We start from the raw sequence: 16887 nt of genomic DNA, 5'->3' as shown, positions 1-16887 counted from the left end.
AATTTTATTGTCTTTTTTAAATAATTTGATTTTTTCTGAAGAATTATTTTTTACATATTATTTAATATACCATGCAAAAAGCAGGCAAATTTCCTGATGCATTGCAAAAAAGTGTCGGCTCCTAAACTTGTTTTCTACCAAAAAACCCGAAAAACTAATATGAAAAACTAAAAGAAAAAAAAACTTTAATCCAAAATATTTAAATGAATGATAAGAACTACTGCGTGTCTATTGCTACTCTATGCTGCTTTTAATTTTTCATTTACCATTATAATTATTTAAAATTGGTAAAAAATTGCCCCAATGCTGCTTTTAATTTTTCATTTACCATTATAATTATTTAAAATTGGTAAAAAATTGATAGAACAACTAAAAATAAAGTAACAGGCTGTAAAAAAATATGGAAAGTTGACGTATACGTATCTGTTGCAATAACTACTAAAATTTTCAAGAAAGAATTGTAGAAATACAGTAGGTACTAAATACATTTTACAATAATGTATATAGTACATTAATGTATAATGTACATATACATTAGATACCAAAATAGTACTGTTCCGAAACACTTGATAAAAAGCAGTTTAAATATATAGGAGATTTTGAGTGCATTTCAATTATGAATCATCTCAGACTTCATTTTGATAACTATTAGAACAGATTTCCACAGGGCTAAATATTAGTTAAAGCATTGAGCAAATTACAGACTCAGTGAGATGCATACTATTTAGAAAAGGAGGGTCTAAATTTTAGGTGTGTGTACTTTATGGAAGACCTCTTACTTGTATCTATTACCAGTGATGTATCCAGAAGTTATTTGGGACCACTGGTCCCAAATAACTTCTGGATATAGGAAATACCATAAAATAAATTATTTACCCATCTTTACATAATACATATTTAAGAATAAAACGACAACTACTTTACTTTGAAAGTTTTAACTTGTTTTACTTACTTATGAACTTTGAAAAATGAAACTTGAACTTTGAAAAATGAACATCTAAAACCTAAATCTAAAATCAAAAGCTCTAAAAATTTTAGTGAAAATTATTTTAGGCTAAAAAAGAAAAAAACTTTAAACCATTTGAGAATTTTAAAGCTCCAGTGAAATTATTTGCGTCTGTAAAAGAAATAACTCTAAACTACCTAGAGCTCTAAAAATTCTAGTGATTCTGATATTCTGATATATTATCTTCTGATAATTCTAGAAAAATTCTAGTTATACTAGCTACACTTTTACGCAAGTTTTCGTCTTGATACCAAATATAATATAGCCAAGTATAACTATGTTTCCTTAATAAAAAAACATTCTAACAAGAATGACAAAACCAGTAATTTGATTTTTGAAAATGACCCTCTTTCTGACCGACACATTTTTTGTGAAACCACAAAAGGCATGAATCACATCCTACTGAGTCCCCAATGTCATTACCCAAGCAACTGCTTTTTTGGCAGTTGCTTTTTGGCAATAGCACAAAGCCAAATTTTTTGACGAGACTTGGCATTAATTAATTCATGGAGCACTTTCTATCCATCTAAGGAAAAATACCCTTGTAGCGACAAAAGAGCTCCTACAGCACTTTCATCAAGAATAGCAGATAAGATATTATTGACTCTTTTTTCAATACAATTACTTTCAATGAGAATGCCAGAAAGAGCTTTATGAACATCATCTGGTTTTAAAAACCAACCCAGCATCACTAAATACAAAGTTTGTAATATTTGGTTAGTCAAAAATGATTAATTAACAAGTACATTATATTATAGAAATACTAATGAAAAAATAAACATCTGCATCTTCTATACATACAAGCATGTTTTTGTGATAGATCTAGTTTTAAAAAAGGTACTCTTCATCATGCAAATTAGGTTGTCGCTTTTTTTGGCAAACCAATAGTGGTCAGAGTAGAACCTTTAGGTCATTCACATTCAGAAACATGTTTTGGCACGCGAATCCTGTTCAGACTCTACAAGAAATTTATGGTTTTTAAAGCATGAAAATACTAAATTTGTTGATTTATTTGTATTTTAATAAAGAAATATCTAAAAGAGGAGAACAGTTTAAACTTGCACCTGCATAGTTCCTCACAGACGGTAACTCTTCTTGTTGAGATAGTGTTTTTTCAGAAATATTAGCTTGCTCTAATAAAATTTTGTTGTTATAAATTGCATACTATGTAGCTAATCGTGAAACATTTTTTTTAGCGATTAAAACATTTTCTTTACTGACTGCTAACAGTGCTACTGAAGTGTTAACACCATTAACTCCGGATACACATCTCAATGAATTTATTGGAGATTCTATAATTATAGTTAATGCCCTAGGTAATGTACTTTCTGTTTGTGATGAAAGAATGTCCTCATCAATAAGTTCATTAACTAACATGACCTTTCCATCAGTCCAACTTATTTTTATAGCTTGTAAAAGACTGAAATGTTGTTCCAAAGTCTGTCCAGTTGATTCAGAAATAAAGGCAGCAAGAAATGATATTTCCTGTAGAGCAAGTTTAAATTCCTCATACTGAGAAAGAAGTTTTCTTTTTGGAGCTACATGAAATTCTACAGAACTCGACTCATCAGCCATTACAGGACTATTAAAAGCTCGTTAATGCTGACGATAGTACTTTAATGTTCACCGTTCAGCACACAAGTCATAAATGAATAAATTTATCCTAAGGAACAGGCGAGCAGCAAAAATATGCCTACCAGGTAAGTGCATTGACTTTCTAAACATACACGAACAAAAATTCGAAGTCACTATATGCAGATCTTCAGTGATATTTACCATAAAGTATTCATTTTCTCTTTGTAACAAATTAATATCTCCACGCAAGCTCATTTGCTTTAAAACATGTTGAACTGCATACGATGTTAGAACTTTCTTATATGCTACCTCAGCTGAGTTGGGATCAGTTATGTCAACCAGAACTTTTTGCATTTGAAAAATAGTCTTATGATCTCTCTCATTACGCATTGATGCTAAATCTATCACTTATTAGTAAATAAATCACTTATTAGTTGGAGCTGATGAAATAAATAACCTATATAATTCGTCATAAACCTCCTCTGATGTAGCGTAGGCCAATTTCTGAATAAGTTCTAAAGATAAAGTTCACCACTTGTTATCCCAAATTTAAAGTTGTAATCTCATGATTGAAAGTTCTGTAAACAAAAGTGTGATGTTGGGTTATAAAAAAAAAAAAAGATTTTATATAATCCATATTTACAGATAAAAATTAACAATCATGATAAAAATCAGAAGGATTCATCATCCATTAATCAACTAGCGCTAGTCACTTTTGGGTAATTAATAATATCTCATGGTGTGAAATAAGCAGATTAATAAAGAAACCCCTGGAAAGACACTATGTAAAATCTCTCTCTCTTTGTCATTCTTCAAAAAAATTTGTCATTGGCCAAAGACAAATTTCTTTGAAGAAATTTGTCTTTGGCCAAGCAATATTGAAACTCTTAAATTTTTCAACAAACCAACTTTAAAACAAATAATAAAAAAATAATATATAGAGAAATACATTATTGTGGCGACATGGTTTCAACTTTTTAAAGAAGTAACAGGATGGCATCCCGCCTCATTTCGAGCACTGTATATATATATATATATATATATATATATATATATATATATATATATAAAACTATTGTTTATATTTATATATATATATAATATATATATATATATATATATATATATATATATATATATATATATATATATATATAATATATATATATATATATATATATATATATATATATATATATATATATATATATATATATATATATATATTATATATATATATAAATATAAACATATGCAGGCCTTGTTTTAAATGAAAAATGCTTAATGCTTTAGCTTAACACGATATTTGATGTCATAAAATATGTTAAATTTTTGAGTTTTTAAAGTAATTATTTCTTAAATTTCTAATTGCGGCTTTACAACTTCAAATGGACGTTAAATTATTTACTTTATTTAATTAAACTTTATTAGTTTATTATTTTATTATTAAAATTACATCGCTAAATATATCATTTATTAAAAAATAATCGCTGCAATTTAACTTGCATTATAAAAATATAGTTTAACTTATGTTTATTGCAATATAGTTTAACTTATGTTTTGTGCAAACTTTTGATGTAGCCATTTACTTAAAATTTAATTTTGAGTAAAAAAAAAATGTTTAGGAAGAAAAACTGAAAAAACAATTGCAATAAAAATAATCTGATTTTTTTTTAAAAACAAATAAAATTTAAAAATTGAACAATATTTAGTAATTTTTTTAAATACATTTGACAGTTAAATTGAATCCAAGCATTAACTTTAATTTTAATAAACCTAAATTTTTTAAATCAAAATTAAAATATACATTTTTTAAATCTAAATTATTTTATTAGAATAAAATTATATATTATTATTAGATTAGTTTTAAATTAAATCATATATTTTTTATCGGAATCAAATTATGTTTTTGATCTTTGCTCCAAGCTTAAAAAATTAATCATTACAATAAAATAAAAACAAAATAAAAATAAACTTTTAATTTTATTCAAGTTTTTTAAAAAACTCAAATAAAAATAAAATATAAATTATTATTTAAATTTATTATTTGAATAGCGCTTATATCAAACATGATCGCCATTCAAACTTTTCTAACAAATATTTTTACATAAACGTCATTCAAAAGTTAATGTGATAATGTCTCGCTTAACCGAAATCACTTACTGCTTACATAAAAATCGCTGAAGGAGTACATAAACCGCTCTTAACCCTTTTTAATTATAGATTTAATTTTTCTATTTAAATTAAAGTTTATAAATGTAACATATAAATTTTTCAAATGCCATTTAAGAATATAAAATGTCAGTTTGAGTAATTTAATATTAGTTTTGTCTGTTATTATGCATATAGATCAAAGCCAGACACAGCAAAGAAATTAAACCTAAGAGGTGCAGCATCTTCATGCGTAAGCAAACCTACAGCAACTATGTCACTTTCACCTATACAAAAAAGTGAATGTAAATTAGGTTAAATATGATGTTTAAGGTTAATAATTAATTATGAATATTAAAACTTTGATAAATAAACAATTCAAACCAACCAGCTCCATCTTCGCATAGCAGAATATAAATGAGTAGATGAATTTCTAATAACTTATATGGCGCCTCCATGCATAAAAACTTAGGATATGCATTGTAAGCACTGTGCATAAAAAAATCTTGAAAGAAAAGCCCTTGCAAATTATCCTCTGTTTCTGTCAAAACTTCAACATTAGCATCTAAAATATATTTTATATTATATACTGATTAGAAAATAAACTATAATTAAATAAATAAATTAAATATATATGTATGTATACACATATATTTAGAAGGAGAAATATTTTATCAATTTTTGAATATAAACTTCTACCATGGTTTAAAAACTGATAATTTATTTAGAAAATAAGTTAAAGCCAAAACAAATTTTTCAATTTTTAGGGTTCCACTGCACAATGAGTGAAATCTGGCCAAAGTCCAAAAATTATTTAAATTACTTTCAAATATATAAAATCTATTTGATATATATATCTATATATATATATATATATATATATATATATATATATATATATATATATATATATATATATATATATATATATATATATATATATATATATATATATATATATATAAATATATATAAATAAATATATATATATACATATATATATATATACATATATATATATATATATATATATATATATATATATATATATATATATATATGTATATATATATATATACACATGTATATATATATATTTTTTTTAGATCATCACTGCTTTTCTGGTCTTTTAGAGTCACATCACACATCCATCTAATCATCATCTTTTCTGTCGTTTCCAAACGCTGAACATCATCGACCTTTATTGTCCATGTTTCACTGCCATACATCATAACACTCTGGAAGTATACACTATACAACTTTCCTTTAATCTTTAATGAAAAACTTTTAAAGCTGTTAAAAGTTAAGAAAATTCTTTGCACTTGGCTCAGCAGACCTTACTCTCGCCATAGATGTTTCTTCTGCTCCTACAAGCTGATCTATTTGTATCTCCAAGATAATAAAAGAACTTATTTATTTTTAAATTAAATACACTCTATCTTTCCTTAACGTTTTTATTTCAATCTCTATTTTAATTTCTTCTCTATACTCACAAAGAATACATTTTCTACACTTAAAACCAAAAATCTTAAGAGAACCTTGTATACCACTTAATCTCTTATGAACCCATTGCTTACAAACTGTACAAACAATATAATTTGCATTAATTCCCTTCCTATATACTCCACATGGTCACTTCCTAGTATTTTCTGCTTGTTCATTCTTGACTTTATAATGCATAACTTTAGTCTTATTTATGTTTATCTTGCCCTTTTGCTTTAACTCCATCTTTTCAAGTCTCAAATCTGAGTACTAATTCTTCTTCTGTTTCTGCTATCAGGCACAAATCATCTGCATAGAATAGGTGCCATGATAAACCAACTCTGATCTCTTTGTAGAGAGCTTCCAAAACAATAATAAAAAGCATAGGACTAAGCACTGAACCCTGGCGAAACTATCACTCTCTCCGTCTTTTGTTTTGATTGTTGTTGTGACATATTTATACATAGCCATGATGTCTGTCACTAGCCATTCTTGAACATCTAAACACCTTAAAGCCCACCACACCACCTCAATTAGAACTCTGTCAGCTTTTTTTTGGTCAATAAATGCCATCTACAGAAATTCTTTTTCCTTTCCAAAAATCTTTTTATAAACTGGCCTTAAAATGAATACGGTATCTGTAGTTTCCTTTCCTGGCAACAAACCAACTGCATGTTATTGATAAATACATGCAGTTTATTATGTTTTCAATAATTTTTTTCTAAAATCTTCATTACCTGGTCTAGCAATTTGATTCCTCTATAAGAATCACATTCTAATGCGTCTCCACCTCCTTTATGAATCTTTACCATTCAACTTTTCTTCTAATCATTTGAGATTTTACCTTCATATACAATTGGATTGCGAAGATCAAACACCCATTGAAAACCTACTTCCCCTGAAGCTTTCAACACCTCTGCCAATACACCAGAAGGAGCAACAGCCTTACCTAACTGAGCCTTCTTAATAGCTAACTTCACTTCACTTATGTTATCTGCTCTGCTGGCCCACTAACCTTATTTACTGCAGACACTGCAGAAACTACTTCCATCCAAACTCTTCATTTAGCAATTTTTTAAAATGAGCTGACTACCTTGCTCTTACCTCAACTTTATTTGTAAGTATTTTACCATCTAGCTCTTTAATGCAGCCTTCTCAAACAACGTCTCTATTTAAACATCTCACATTAGCATCTTAAAAACATATCACATGATAAAATAGTACTAAAATAAGTATCATTCCGTATATATATATATAATAATTATACACAAACTAAAAAAAAAAAATTATAACATTACGAAACAACAGAATGCAAAAAAAGAAGAAGAAAGAAACAAGAAAGGAATAATAACAACAAACAATAACACAATACAACAAAGAATCTTCCTTATTTTACAAATATAGTTTAATTATTTTTATATAATACATAAGTTTTTTTTTCTTCGTCTTCTTTTATTTACATACTTTTATTCTTTTTCTCTTTCAACGGGTGATGCGGAAGTTATCTGACAAATCCTAATTTCATTATTTGAGCATAATAATTAGCTTTTGTGGTTTTATGCGTAGGCATAAACGTTCTATAAAATATAAACTTTATTATTTGAAACACAATTATTTAAAATGAGGTTAAATGCAGCTGAACGAGAATCTTTTCGAAAGCGACTAAAAATGCTTTTTGTAAATAAACCTAATTTAAAAATAAAAAAAATCGTAAGACATTTTGAAAGGGAAGGATTTGCTCAAAGTACAATATATGATAACCTAAAAAGACTTGAAACTGTTCAATCGTTTTCTGATAGAAAGTACCCTGGTCGTCCGACATCCTGGACTAGAGAAAAGAAAGCCGAATTAACGAGACTTGTCAACAATCGAAAAGGGGTCAGTCAGAGAAAAATAGGTATTTAATTCGGTGTAAATCAATCGACAATTGGTCGTTAGTTAAAAAAAATGTAAATCAAATATAGAAAACGTGAAAAGACTCCAAAATACACTATAGAACAACAAATAAAGGCAAAGAAAAGAAGCATGAAACTAGTTAACCAACTCTATAACACAAAATCGCTTCTCGTCATCGATGACGAAAAATACTTTTGTTTTGCAGGGGACAACATGCCTGGAAATTCTGGATACTACACAAACAACAAAAAGACATGCCCAGAAAGTGTTCGTTTTATAGGAAAAGAGAAATTTCTAAAAAAATAATTAATGGGGATAGCCATATCTGACCGTGGTATGTCCGAGCCATTGTTTCGCACTTCCAAGGCTGTAGCGATCAATTCATAAATCTATATTAATGAATGTTTAGAAAAACGACTTCTTCCATTTATTCACAAGTATCATGGAGACTTTAACTATTTATCTTGGCCAGATATAGCAAGTTCTCATTATTCTAAAGATTCTCTAAATTGGATGGACCAATATGTCTATTACGTTGATAAAGAATCAGATCCCCCAAATGTGCCTCAAGCACGACCAATTGAAAATTTTTGGGGATATTTGGCACAAAAGGTTTATGAGGGAGATTAGCAAGCTTCAACAGAGCAAGTTTTGATTGATCTTATTAAACTAAAACTACAAGAAATTGATTCAAACTTTTTACAGTCGCATATGAAAGGCGTCAGAGCAAAATTAAGATCAATTGCAGATGGTGGTGTTTTTTCATATAAAAAATAATATATTTTTATTAAAAGATAAATGCTTTATTTTAAAAAAATATAATAGTAGTTTGTTTTTTTATTTATAAATAAGTTATTGACGTTTTTATTTAGTCCGATAACTTCCGCATCACCCGTTATTTGATTTTGAGTTTTTTTCTTATTCAGTTTTTTCCTTATTTCTATAATACCATTTTCTTTTACTTTCTTTTCTTTCAAGTTTTTTTTGTTTTCTTGTTTTTCTTTACCTATTTTTTTCTTGTTTTTATCTTTAATTGATTTAATTATTCAATTTCTTTTACATTATCATACCTAATAACTTTTGCTCATCTGATTGAGCTTTGTATATGGCTTGTTTTGACTTGCGCTCCGCCACACAATTCAGTAGCTTATCTTCTTCATTCCCAGACTTTTTCCACATGCTATGAATTTTTTTTTTTTTTTTATACAACTTTAGCCACTTTTTCATTCCACCACCATGATTATTTGTGGCGTTGAAGACCACTTTTTATTTCCACATACTTTATCAGATACTTCAACAAAGCATTTCTTAATGTTTTTCTCCATACTTTCCACATTTTTTTTGATTTCATCTCATTTCTTTCTTTAATTTTCTTTTCAAAATGTTTATGCACTTCATCTTCTTTCAATTTACAAATTGTGCACTCACAAAGATCTCTTTTCTTTGGAACTAACATGTCACAAATAACTTATTTGTGCTGTGGAATATAAGCCTCACTTTGTATTATTCTTTTGTTACTAGCCCATTTTCTATCTTGCTTTCTGATTAAATATATTCCACTTGTGTCTCAAAACCACACGACTCATAAATTATTTTATGTTGATTCTTTTTTGTAAACCATATATTACAGACTGTCAATACCATAGTATCAGAAAATTACAAGAACATCTCTCCTTCAGTATTTCTTATGCCAAATCCCTTTCCATCATGCCTCAAAATCATCTGAAGCTGCACCAACATGCCAATTTAAGTCTCCACATATTATCAACTTCTCATTCTCACTAATATTCTTCAAAAAATTACCTAGAACAATGTAGAATTCAGGCTTTTCTTCTATGTCCTACCTGTTTGAGTCTTGGAAAAGTCTAAGACATGTAAACTTGAAAAAAAAAAATTAATTTTTTTTTTATATGGAACTTGTCAAACGTGAATTTTTTCAAAATTTATTTAAAAGTAATTACAATAAATAAATGATGAACTTTTATTTAAGGAATGTTATTTATATATAGCATACAATTTTTTTTGGATGCCGACACTTTAATAAATTCAGGTCGGCAGTTGTATACTGTTGTAAAAGCAAAGATAGGTTATTTTTTGTCGGCTTTGCCGAATTCCAACATGAACTTCCCAGGTTATATAACAGGTTGTATTCTCTACAAAAAAAAAAAAAAAATTGAAATTGAAAGATCAAAAGTTAAATTAACACTTTACTTTACAGAAGACAAAATAACTTGATAACTTTCTTAATGTATTTTTCCTTTACAGTTTCAATAATGGTTTTTTAATCATTTCGGGTGTCACTTTGGTGTGCAGAAGCAGCAATATTTGATAAATCTCTGAGCATTACCATTTTCCCAGTCACATTTAGCAATACTCGTTGAAGTAATTTTTTGTTTGCTTTCAAACCTAACATATTTCTGCTTTAGCAATAGCATAATCAGGTAGTCTTCTTTGATTAGGTAAGTGTTTAAAGAAAATCTATTATAAAAAAACATTATCTATTCTTCATAACACATTAAAAATAGGTTGCGATGTGTAGGAGTTGCTATTTACAGGAACAATATTTCATAAAAACTAATGATACAGTGAACTCTTGATATTCCAAAACCTTCAAGGGACCAAGAAAAATAGTTTGAGTTAGTGAATGTTTGAGTTATGAAGACATTCTTTAACACAAACCTTTGTCAATAGGTAAAAAAATTTGAGTTATCAAAAGTTTTTATCTCAAAGGTAAAAATAATACATTATAAATTATAAAATGTTCTGTCACTGTCTTAGTTTTGAATAAACTCCTCTATTGAATATAATAAAGACTGCATTGAGCTTTTGTTGGAATTTTTAATTTTTTTTGTTGAAAATTCCAAAAAGTTTACGTTAATAATCAACAAAACTTCCGTGGAATAATTATGAACAATAAACTGTTTTTATGGACAATTTGGACAATAAAATTATGGACAATAAACTGTTTGCATGTAATGTTTTTGTTGATCTCCAGATCAACTAAAAGACCACATTAAATGGTGAAAAATTAGATGCTGTGGATTTTATCAAATATCTTAGTATCAAAGTTGATTCAAAGTTTTGTATCCCATCTTCAAGATTTAACTCTTAAACTAAGTTGTTTTTAAATTTCATCTCAGATGTGCTTGTCAAATATGGGGACAAACCCAGTCCAAAATCTTTTTAAGATTATCTTACCTCCAAAACAAACCCCTTAAAAAATATATATTTCCAACATTTCAACTCAGACCCTAACATCCTCTACTACATATCAAAAATACTTAAATTAAAGGACCTCATTTAACACTGATGCTGTTTGTGTGTCTGGAAACAACAACACAAAACCCCACCTTTTCCATTTACTAACTTTTTTACTTATAATAGAAATACTCATTATAATCTTCAATCAGCTAAAAGCTTCAAACTATAATTGCCTAAACATCGAGCTGTTACATCCTTAACTTTGTATACTTCTGCTTACTCTAATATGTAATGCTGCTTAAATTCTGATTTAATACTTCTGGGTATTTGTCCTTTTTAATTTTTTTTTCAAACTATTATTATTCTCTTTATTACCTTTCGTTTATTAACACTCACTATTATTATTAATATTATCATTTTGATATTACTATTTTTTTAGGTGATAGCAATATTATCTAAAGACATATTTAACTACTTTACTATCAACATATTATTGATAAATATTTTAGCTTCGCTATTTTGATTTGATACTTATTTTTATTTCAATTATTAGCATTATTTATACTATTATAAATATCATATTATTATTACTATTATTATCTTTATTGTTGCTTATATTGATGCGTTGTATTTGTTATATATTTTCAGCTATGTTTATTTTAATTTGTATTTGTTAGGAATTTACTTTATATTAGTACTTGTACTATTGTAAATATCCTTGAAATGTAAACAACTAATTTCGGTATATATTTAATTTGATTTAATTTATGAACAAAAATAGTTTATGACATACTTAGACTAGCGATTTGTAAAGGCTATTAAATTATAATAATGTATTCTTACAAGTTATTAACAATTTTTATGAGTATTAGTGAAGATTCAAGGGGAACTTGAAATTACTACGAGCTACTGAAAGTTTAAATTATCCGGGGGTCAAGATATTGGGAATTCACTGTATTTATTTATGATTTGGCAAACATCCAAAAACATTGCACTTAGTTACAAAAATCCAAAGAATATATAAGCTTATATGGGCACAATCTATAATTTTATAATAATATAAAATAATGAAATCCAAAAGACCAAAGTTGAAAAAAGTGTTATAGATTTCATAACTTTTTTCCGACTATATAAAAAATTGTAAAAAAATGCTATCTATAAAACATATTTTAGGCATAAATAATAATAATTTACTTCAGATACTTTTTGATTATGTGTATTGTTTAAGTCTTCCAAGATTAATGTTTGTCCATCCTCTGATGCCTTAAAATGTAGGTAGAAAGGGCAATCTTTCTTATAAGTCCTATAAGAAACATGTATTAATTAGGTGCTTATTTCATAAATTAAATAGGCAAAAATAAAGTACTTGTATTGCTAATAAAAAGTACTATTTAATAAATTATATTTATATTTCTAAATAAAAAAAAATTTTTATTATGAAATAAATCCAATAAACTACCGATAACTCGAGCCTTCAGGAAAGCCAAGAAATTAGTTCAAGTTTGCAAACGTTCTAGTTATTGGGACATTCTGCAACTTTTACATATAAATAAAAATAATTTGTTCATTTATTTAAGCAAATTTTAAAAACTATAAATTTAATTATAATTTTACAAATCAGGTTAGGTGTTACTCATATAGTAAAAAACTAGTCAAAGGAGTGACACCTAAATAAAATCAACAAAAAATAAAATCAACAACAACAATATTATTAAATAATACAAAAAATAAATTAACATAATTAAAAAAACAACAACAATGAAAATATAAAATACACCAAATAATCTTAATAATACAGTTAAAATAATATGTGATAATAATATGTAATAACAAAATATATAATAACAATAACAGTAATATAGAAAATAATATCAACAATTATAATAATAAAAATAATAAAAATAACAAAACAATTATAATAACAAACAATTAAAATCAGGCAATAATATTATGATTATTATAAAACCTCATCATCAGATACAAAAAAACACATAACAAACGAAAACACAACACAAAAAAAGCAACAAAAATTATAAAGTGTTTATAATGAATAAATAATATTGAAATGAGAGTGAAAGAAAGAGAGAAGAAAAGAAAATTAAAAACATATCACATGATAAAATAGTACTAAAATAAGTATCATTTCGTATATATATAATAATTATACACAAACTAAAAAAAAAAAATTATAACATTACGACACAACAGAATGCAAAAAAAAAAAGAAGAAAGGAATAATAACAACAAATAATAACACAATACCACAAAAAATCTTCCTTATTTTACAAATATAGTTTAATTATTTTCATATAATACATAAGTTTTTTTTTCTTCGTCTTCTTTTATTTACATACTTTTATTCTCTTTCTCTTTTATTTGATTTTTAGTTTTTTTTTTATTCAGTTTTTTCCTTATTTCCTTAATACCATTTTCTTTTACTTTCTTTTCTTTCAAGTTTTTTTTGTTTTCTTGTTTTTCTTTACCTATTTTTTTCTTGTTTTTATTTTTAATTGATTTAATTATTCAATTTCTTTTACATTATCATACTATTTTTCTCTTTTTACATTTTCATATTATTATTATTTTTTTTTTTTATTTTTTTTTTATCATATTATTTTTCTCCTTTTTTTACAGATAAGTGAAAATAATTCAAGTCAGAAAAAGTTTTTTTTTTATTCAATCTAAAATGATAAATAAAATAGATCATAAAATATAAAATCTCCTTATGTCTAAGTTTAGAAGTAATATCTTTTTTGATTGATATTGAGAAAATCAAAAAAGTTTAATGTAATGAAAGAAAATTATTCATTTTTAATAAGATTTTTTTGTTATTTTTATTCTAAAGTTTAAGTTATCAACATATTATCAGTCACAGGGACAAAAAAAAAAGGTTTGATGAAAGGAATGTTCGAGTTATCAGGGGTTTGAGGGTTTTGAAATACCAAACTTTTACCTAAATCAATCTCCTGCTAGCCATAAAGTTGGATATATGGAAAACGGGATATATTTATTGATGCTGCAACTGATTCATAAAAAACTGAAATTTTTTATCAGTGGAGGAGATAGAAGATGTCTACGAAACTGCACCTTTTTTAGTAATATCTTACATTCCTTAGTTTCTTAAGTCATCTATCATAATCCATACACAATCTAAGAAAGACTTGAAAAAACAATTTAAAGTAAAAAAAAAAAATCCAAAAGAAATAAAGAAAATGTTTAAAACTAGGGAAGTCTAACCACATAGAGTTACTAATATTATTATTTTTATTACTGCTTTGCTGTAACTTTCAGCTTTCAACTTTTCATTTTTACTGTCTTACTAAAAATATAAACAAACACTAGAATTAGTTTTGTTTATAATATTATTGTTATTACTGTAGCTGTTATTGTTATCATTATTGTTAATAAGAATTTTATAAGCTCTGTTTTTGGATATATTTCTTACATTACCATTATTATTATCCTTATTATATATTATTAGCATTATAATTTTAATTCATATCAGTTTATAACTACTTGTAACTTGTAACCTTGAATGTAAGATTTTTATTCAGAAATATAAATGATTCATTGATTGAAATAGAACAATTATAACAGTTGCTGCATGAGAATAATAATACAATCTTATAATAAAGCTAAATAAAGTACTAACGAAGTTTAACGTTTTCCAAAGCCTTCATATTCAAATTTTTGCCCACCATGAATGCAGCAGTACTTTATATAAAAGTATTTAATTTGTGGAGCCATAATACTAGCTCTCTTTGGAATGCTTTTTCTAGCAGCATTAATTGTCTTTGCGTCTCTAAACCATTGTTGCACGAAATTAGTATCTTCATATTTTTTAATATTTGCTTTAAGATCTTTAAATAACAAAAAAAATATCTTTGCAAGCAAAACCAGTTGACATTTTCCAATAAAAAATTATATTTTTTAATTCAAATCTTTGAGAAAACTGAAATCCTTTTTTCTAAAATAGGAATTTGTTTTTACACGTGACTTTTGCAACAACTAGAGGGCTCCAGGTATTTTAGTTACTACTACCGACTTTCGGTACTCGATGCACGGCGAATAATTTTATTTTGTCTATATATCACTAATAGCGATAAATAGAGTTAATTGTCGATAACGGGACTAACCAATAATAATTAAATTAATTAAATACAATTAAAATAATTTAATATAAAACTTTTGTATGAAAAATGCGCACGATAAAGGTCAGTTCTGGAGAAAAGTTAAATTTTTCAAAAATTTTGAAACTAAAAAATCCATATCCGAACTTGGGATTTGGATTTTTAAATTTCAAATTTTTTGTAAGGGCCTGTAATTTTTTCTAATGGCTTGGTACCCAAGCCATTACAATAACTCTATTTGATACTCTAGACTCCAAATCCAAAATTATTTACATATTCTTGTAAGTTTTAAAGTTGCCCTCTTCTAGATCAAACTGAAAATATTACGCAAAAAAGTCTTTATGAAATTTTCTTTGATCGTGGCATTTGATAAATTTGATATGTATTAGTAATACACATATTACATATATTACATATATATATATATATATATATATATATATATATATATATATATATATATATATATATATATATATATATATATATATATATATATATATATATATATATTTATATATATATATATATATATATATATATATATATATTACATAATAATACATAATAATTAGTAATACTATTACTTGGCATTTGATAAGTTTGATTTATATAATGGCATGTAATGACATGCATTTCACTACATGTCATTATGCCATAATATATATCATACATGATGCATAGCAACATTAATTTTCTGCAAAAAGTTTTTGTAAATATGCTCCTAATAATATTTGGATTTAAACAATCATTAGATTTTAATCTTTGATCTTCAAGGGCTTCTCATTTTTAAAGTCGATCTTTTGGTTTTTAGCTTAATTTAAACTAAATTTAAAACACAAATCAGTCCTAACTTATTTGATACAAATGATTTGTGTAACTTTTTTTTAACTATCATTTTGCATACAAGAGTATAGTAAAATTTTTATATCAATATTTTTTTACCTATTTATTTAATATAAGTTTTATTTAATATAGTACACTAAATAATATTGATGAATGGTTGAAGCAGTGGTAATATATTTCAATTATAAAAAATGTGAAGGAATGCATTGTGGAAAAAGAAATAGTTTTAACTATACAATTGGTATGGCTGTTAACAACTCATTCTCTGTATCAACATGTGGAAACAAAAAAATCTAGGTGTCATAATATCAAGTGATTTAAAATAAAACAGCAAGTAAATGCTGCTGTTTTGAAAGCCTTTAAAGTATTGAGTTTTATGCGAAACGCATTTACTAAAATTGACAAAAAATGTTTGATATAATTTACGAAAGATACATCAGACCACATCCTGAGCACTCTATTCAAGTTTAAAACCTGCCTTATCAGTATGATATTGAGACTACATAATTGGTTTCGAGTATTATGAAATTATGTTTACAACACCAGGCTAAAAATTTACATCATAACATTAGAAGACAGAAGGAATAGAGCTGCTATCAA

General features: G+C 26.1%; 1 long non-coding RNA gene across 1 annotated transcript; it reads right to left on the bottom strand.

Moving 5' to 3' along the window:
- Positions 1–5124: 5124 nt before the first annotated feature.
- Positions 5125–12854, bottom strand: LOC136086565 (uncharacterized). Its single transcript, XR_010641432.1, has 3 exons — positions 12771–12854; positions 12506–12614; positions 5125–5297 (listed from the first exon to the last, which is right to left on the bottom strand). It is a non-coding gene; the product is annotated as an uncharacterized LOC136086565 (long non-coding RNA).
- Positions 12855–16887: the final 4033 nt, after the last annotated feature.

Source organism: Hydra vulgaris, chromosome 10, assembly GCF_038396675.1.
Source record: "Hydra vulgaris chromosome 10, alternate assembly HydraT2T_AEP".
Lineage (NCBI taxonomy): Eukaryota > Metazoa > Cnidaria > Hydrozoa > Anthoathecata > Hydridae > Hydra > Hydra vulgaris.
The sequence above is the reverse complement of the archived record's forward strand: the minus strand, read 5'-3'. Positions and strand labels throughout refer to the sequence as shown.